Genomic DNA, 6435 nt, shown 5'->3' on the forward strand with positions numbered 1-6435 from the left:
AGGTTACTTCTCTTAAAACCTGAGCTACTGTGTATTATTTGAGAAAAATAATCAATAAGAACACCTACGTCTGTTCTAAGGTAAGTTGCTAGCTAACATTAGCTAACCGTAGCTCTGTGTGTTAGGTCAGATAACATTAGCAAAGAAAGACGTCTCAGTGGAAGGTTACTTCTCTTAAAACTTGAGCTACTGTGTATTATTTGAGCAAAATAAAACTGTTGATATATAGAGACAACTTCTGACATACTTGTATCTTGAAGCCTTTTGTGGACGGACGCCCTACAACTGAATTCTCAAATCCTGTGGCTGCTCTGTCTTCTTTCTCGAGGAGAGAACATCAAGGAGGAAGCAGAAAACCTCCAGCAAAAAGGTTTGTGTTATTTAGTGCAGTGCAATTGTATGAGACTAATCAAAATCCCTGTGTCAAATAGTTAAATGTGACTGCATTTTATTGTAAGTATTTGGGATTGTCAGACTTTTTTAATGCATTTTATTTTGGTCATTTAAAATAGCAGTCATATAGTGGTACAACACCAAGAACACAAATAAAACAGTAAAATATCACAGAAAGGTCACTGTTAACCGAGCCTTAATGCCCACACCCTACCCCCCACCAACCGCTCATCAATGATACAATATATTTTATTACAAATATAAGTAAAATTAAATTTCCACAGTATTTAATTGAAATGTATTAATAAGTAATAACAAAAAGCATCGTAACTTAAACTCTAACAACTGTGTTTTCACAGAATCAGATGTGATGAACAGGATGCTGAAGCCTCCACCTTGAATTCAACTGACGAAGCATCTCATCTCAGTGTCACAGAAACTAACAATGGTAAGTGTTGGAGCCTATTTCTATTAATTGATGATTGATTATTTGAATAATTTTGATCATTTTGCTAATTGTGATTATGATTAACTGCTCACCTGCCTCCTACTTGTTGAGCCATCCCACTCCCTTGATTAAGGGAGAGCGGTCAGCTGTCGCTTGGAGGGCTCTGCTTTTTGTGTTGAAGGAGTGAGGAGTGAGACAGTTTATCAACCACTAAAATTACGTTATTTTTGTATTTCTAGAAAGTCAACAACGGAGAATACCTAAGTTGTGTTAACGAAAATAAATCTCAAACTTGTTTTTTGAATCATAATAGATCTCCGTGTGTGCTTTTTAAATTAGTGAGTCGTAAACCTCCTCCTCAAAAGACGAATCGGACTGTTTTGGACGTCTTGTGTTTTTTGAAAGCAACAACAGCCATAACAGTAAGAGTTTAACAAAGGGTGTGTTTGCTTTATTTTGTTGTTTTTGTCATTACTGTTGGCATCTGCTGAGGAAGTACTCAAAGAAAAACAGGTCTAATTTGTTTTTCATATCACCCCATTTTGCTGCATCAAAATGAATGCGCTGCAGGTGATAGTCTTTTGAGCACATCACAAAGAAATCACAGCATGGCATGCCTGTGAGTCCCAACTGTCCTGTTATTTGGTAGTGATATGTGTGGCTCTCCTTTAGCTTGTAGCTACCATCTGCATGTTTCACGAGATAAGGACAATCTTTGTAGCTCTCCTTTTGATTGACACTTGATCTCCAAAAGGCCGTGACCTCTGCTGTCCCCTATCTCAGTGACCTTCCTGTCTGGTGAAGTGCCAAGGTGAGGAGCATGAGGATTTACCACAAATCCACATGGGAGCACTGCATTTCCTGTGATCTCACAGTAGTACTTTGCTGCTGTGGGCTCAAGACGTATCCCTCTTTTCATAGCGCTTGTCTGCCCAGTGGCTGTGGTCTTAATGGTGGCTGCTAGGCTTTCATAGTTTGATTTTCTTGAGCAAATTCTTTTGAAACAAGTGGACGTAAGCCGGTCAGACCGTGCAAGGTGTTGTTTGTCTCCTGTTGTCTGGTGTCATGCTCCAGGGCAATGGATTGTGGCAAAGTGATGGAGATTTTACTGTACATCTTTGTTTCATATTTATTCATCACTGTAGTGAAATTTGACGGATGAGGGGGTAAGGGAAAATCTGGAAATTCACAAGCTTGTTTTGCTGGTGGTGACTCTGAAGCTTTTTCAACTAGAGGGAGCTGTGAAAGAGAAAATTATGTCATTAACTGAATGTTTTTTTCTTTCATATTTGCATTTACAGAGGCACACAACAATACAGGCCACCAAGAAGAGGAGCTGAAAACTCTAAAGGAGAGACTCGAACAACAAAAGAAGGAAATGATAAATTTGAAGACGGAACTTGAAGAAAAAAACCGCCAGCTCAAGTTACTTGAAGGGAAATTTAAAAATGCACTGATATTAACTCCAGAGTCTTTGAACCAAAGTCATGTGCCTGGTTATTTCCAGTACTGCACTGGATTCACATATGAACAGTTTAACAGCTTGTGTGACTTTTTTAAAGTGCCAAATGACCCCACTGCACCACAAACACAGATTCCCCTGACATATAAAGTGGTAGACATCGAGGCCCAAAACATGCCCTTAAGCACCCAGTTTTTACTCACACTGATGAAGTTGAGACAAAATTTTGACCACAAGGACTTAGCATATAGGTTTCAAATTCGACTACAGAGTGTCAGCACTGTAATACACTCCTGGGTAGACTGCATGTATGACCGACTTGGCCACCTGCCCATTTGGCCACACAGAGATATAATTTCACAGAACATGCCTGACAACTTTAACCCTTTAAGCTTCAGTCAATTCCAGCCGTTTTCAGTACAAAAAAATCGCTAATATTCTATTTTTAAATAAAAAAAATGACGAAAAATACAGGGAATATTGGACGCACATCGCGAGGTGCATTTCCTTGAAAACGACCGATTTGTGGATTTTATACCGACTTCAAGACATGTTTTGGACAAAATAGTTTACTGGCTTGTGTTGTCTGGATGTAAAAGGTTGGATTATGGCCGTTTTTTGTGGAATCTTTCTTTCTGTGTGTAATAATGAACCCGGAAATGTGAGTCGCGCTGTGTGCGTTGAAGCCGTGTATAGAGAACGGATGGATGAATATTCGTTTTTGTCGGACCAATGTGTTTTTCTCACCCGCTGTGGTAATCACATCTGAAAGTGGTTTATACCGGCGGATTCATGAGAATCTAAGCTTTCCATCGGCGTATAGTGTTTGTATAATCGTGTTTGCAGCCGTCGGACATTCTTGAAATTCCTATGCAAATTAGTAGGTGTACCGCCGGCGGTATACCTACTACACACTGAAGCGTAAAGGGTTAAACAGGACTTCCCAACTGCATTTGCTATCTTAGACTGCACTGAACTAAAGATAGAGAGGCCCAGCTCCTTAGCTCTCCGGTCCAGCCTGTTTGATGACGCTTTTTACGTCACTGGCTCCAAAAAAATCCAAAACGGCGACCAGGAAGTAGCAAAATCCAGGCTTCATTTTCTCGGCGTTGAAACCAACGGGTGACGTCACGGTTAGTTTACGCCTGGCATAGATATACATAGAAAGGCTAGATAGATTACAGATGCTGTGAGCCAATGAGGGCTGACGTCGCTACGCGGCGGCCATCTTACCAAGGGGCTGCTGGCTCGCTGATAACATTAATGCCTATGGAGCATGTACTATTTAATTAACCATAGCTTGCTGAATTTTCAACCGATTTTTAAACGGTTTGATTTGTTATAAACGCCAGAGATGTAGTTATGTCATTGCATATTTACGGATAATTATAACCATGGACTTTCATATCAAATTAAAAAAGTAGATAGAGCATTACCTGCCATAGCTGCACACATACACACAGTGAAATTAAATCGTCAGTGTTTATGTTAAACATTTAATAGTTTGATATTATATATTTCTAATTAATACATATATTAAATATAAAGGGGTAAGTTGACCCACATGATATTTTAAACTTAAACTGAACAAATAGTGTATGTACATTACATGAATTGTGATTCATATTGGTTCAATTTACCCCAAGGCTTTTGGTTCATCTTGCCCCATGGCCATCGTTTTGATAAAACCTAATTAATTTAATGATTCAGAATGAGCTTTTCCTAATGATTCACATAGTTCTATACATTGAATATCACTGACATGCATAATGTATAAGTTTAGACCTGGGTCCATTTGCTTTAGCGTAAAAATAATTCTACCACAAAAGTCAAAGAATTCCACAGCCAGTTGGAAATGATGTTTGCGTTCTCATTTTAGGGTCTCGTGACAACTCATGTGTATAGTTTTAAAGATCAAAGGGATGGTTCCTTCATCTTACCTGTTCTCCCCTACATATATTTTATTATACATTTTTAAATAAACACATTCAGTAACATGACATCAAGGTTTCTTTTATTAACAGGTGCGCTTAAGCCGGACAGTCTGCCCTGTCCTGTCAAAATCCTCACTCCTGAAATGTTCGCTGCACAGTTTGCAGTTTTTTGATGCAGCAAAACCGTCCCTTCTTAGAGCGAGTTCGCATTGCCTCCTCTTCTCTGTGTTTTGGGGAAACCTTAAAAACATGAGAAGATACCAAGATATATGAATTATTGACAACATTTTACGCCCTTCTTACCTTTAACATTAATGGTAAGGACAAACATACTGAGCTAAATTCTGATATTGTTGGGGTAATTCATGTAGCCTATGCTTGAATGCCATTATGAAAACCTAAATAACAGTAACATGTTAAAAGAAATGTGAAAAAGAAATATTCAGTGATTATTATTATGTAAACAAATGGTAGAAACATTTCTAAAACGTCAGGGTCAAAATAACTTGTATTATATAAGTACAAATCCACTAAGTTAGTAACAATTATCCTAAATATGTCCCTCAAGTCATTTCTTACGAGTAAAAGGTGATTCCACAGGCTCTTGTTTTGAAGGAACGTTCATTTGAGCATCCATATGCTGCACAAAAGTGTGGCATCTTGCACTGTAGGGGGGTATTTTTGCAAACACAAAGCCAGCCTTACTGTATCACAATGAATCTAAATCTAGGATATATTTCACTAATGAAACAGCTTGGAAATCATGTTAAAACGAATGAGTAATTATGCCTTTCCCACCTGTATAGAACTAAGTCCAGGTTACTTTGTAATAGTCCAAGTGGCTCACATGTCTCATTCACAACCTCTTGTTTCTTTGCTAGCTAATATCCAACTGCATCCACACAAATTGTCATTTAGACATAAATGACATAATTGAAACTCCCAGATTGCAGCCTTGCAAATGGCTGTAACAAACACACAACTATGCAGCGATTTTCGAAAAGAAAAACTGCAATTTCAACAGGTCTGCGCAATCATAGCCACGTTAATGAGGTTTTTAATAAACCAAACCATTTGTAAATCCGTCAAGAATTCAGCAAATTAAGTGTATTTTTGTTTGTGTAGGTCGCTCACCTTCCATCCACTACGACAGAGCGCTCCGGAAAAGTCCCCCGAGGTAAGATGGCCGACCGGTGACGACGCCGGCGAAAATCCCATCAGCCATCTAGCCTTTCTATGTATATCTATGGTCCTGGGTGACGGAGTGTGATGTTGAAACAGTGCCGAAACAGTCCAGGAAGCATCACTGATGATGTGTTCAGGGGCATCAACTGTGTGCTGTATCTACTTCAGATGCGCCGCTTTGGATAAAAGCGTCTGCTAAATGAAAGTGTTGAACTGTCGTGAACAGCATACGACACAAGGGAGAACCAAAACAGGCAACAATGCATAACAGTTGGTTATGTTGCACAGCTCAGGATGGGAGCATCTCTAAAGACTGACCACACACACGCTGAGGATTTCAAATCTGCAGTTTTCATTCTGAAACAATCTACAGGACCGAAGCACTTAAACTGCTCCTCCTATTGTAACAAAAACTCACTTTTCTGCCTGGAACACATCCAGGGACTGAATGCGTCCTGTCATCTAGGACAAGGATGCAGCATGAGCAGGGATCAATCAGAATAGAACAGAATAGCCACTTTATTGTCAACCACAACAGACACTAGTTGGTGCACATTATGACTGAACTTCAGATACAAACGGTTAACTTTAGTGTATTTACTCCAAGTAAACTCACAACCAGCAGTATGTTCAAATGCTGTGCAGCTTTAAGATGGAGTCCAGGTGTTTGTGAGAAACCAGTGTTTTGAAAGCACATTTTTAAAACTGATTTAGTTTGAGAACCATAACACATGCTCTCCAAAAATAAATATAAAAGGAAGGGTGCATTATGTTACACTTTTAAACAAACAGATACAGTTCTATTGTGTTCTTTTGTTTTTTATTTGAGGATCTCTCTTTTTGCTGTATGATCAGATCAAGCATGCGGTGCCCGTGTGGAGGAAAAAAAGTTGTTGGGAAATTTAAAAAAAAACTTCTGGCTGGGTTGAGGGTAGAGAGGAAGGAGAGAACATGAAGACTTTGGAGGTCACTGAGGCCGATAACAGCAGATCAGAAACATGCAGCTCCAGATC

The 6435-nt window shown here is 39.2% G+C and overlaps 1 long non-coding RNA gene across 1 annotated transcript; it reads right to left on the bottom strand.

Moving 5' to 3' along the window:
• Nucleotides 1-4300: 4300 nt before the first annotated feature.
• Nucleotides 4301-5613, bottom strand: LOC127534873 (uncharacterized). Its single transcript, XR_007943424.1, has 2 exons — nucleotides 5372-5613; nucleotides 4301-4477 (listed from the first exon to the last, which is right to left on the bottom strand). It is a non-coding gene; the product is annotated as an uncharacterized LOC127534873 (long non-coding RNA).
• Between the last annotated feature and the right edge of the window lie 822 nt (nucleotides 5614-6435).

The sequence above is a fragment of the Acanthochromis polyacanthus genome, chromosome 7, assembly GCF_021347895.1.
Source record: "Acanthochromis polyacanthus isolate Apoly-LR-REF ecotype Palm Island chromosome 7, KAUST_Apoly_ChrSc, whole genome shotgun sequence".
NCBI classification, from domain to species: domain Eukaryota; kingdom Metazoa; phylum Chordata; class Actinopteri; family Pomacentridae; genus Acanthochromis; species Acanthochromis polyacanthus.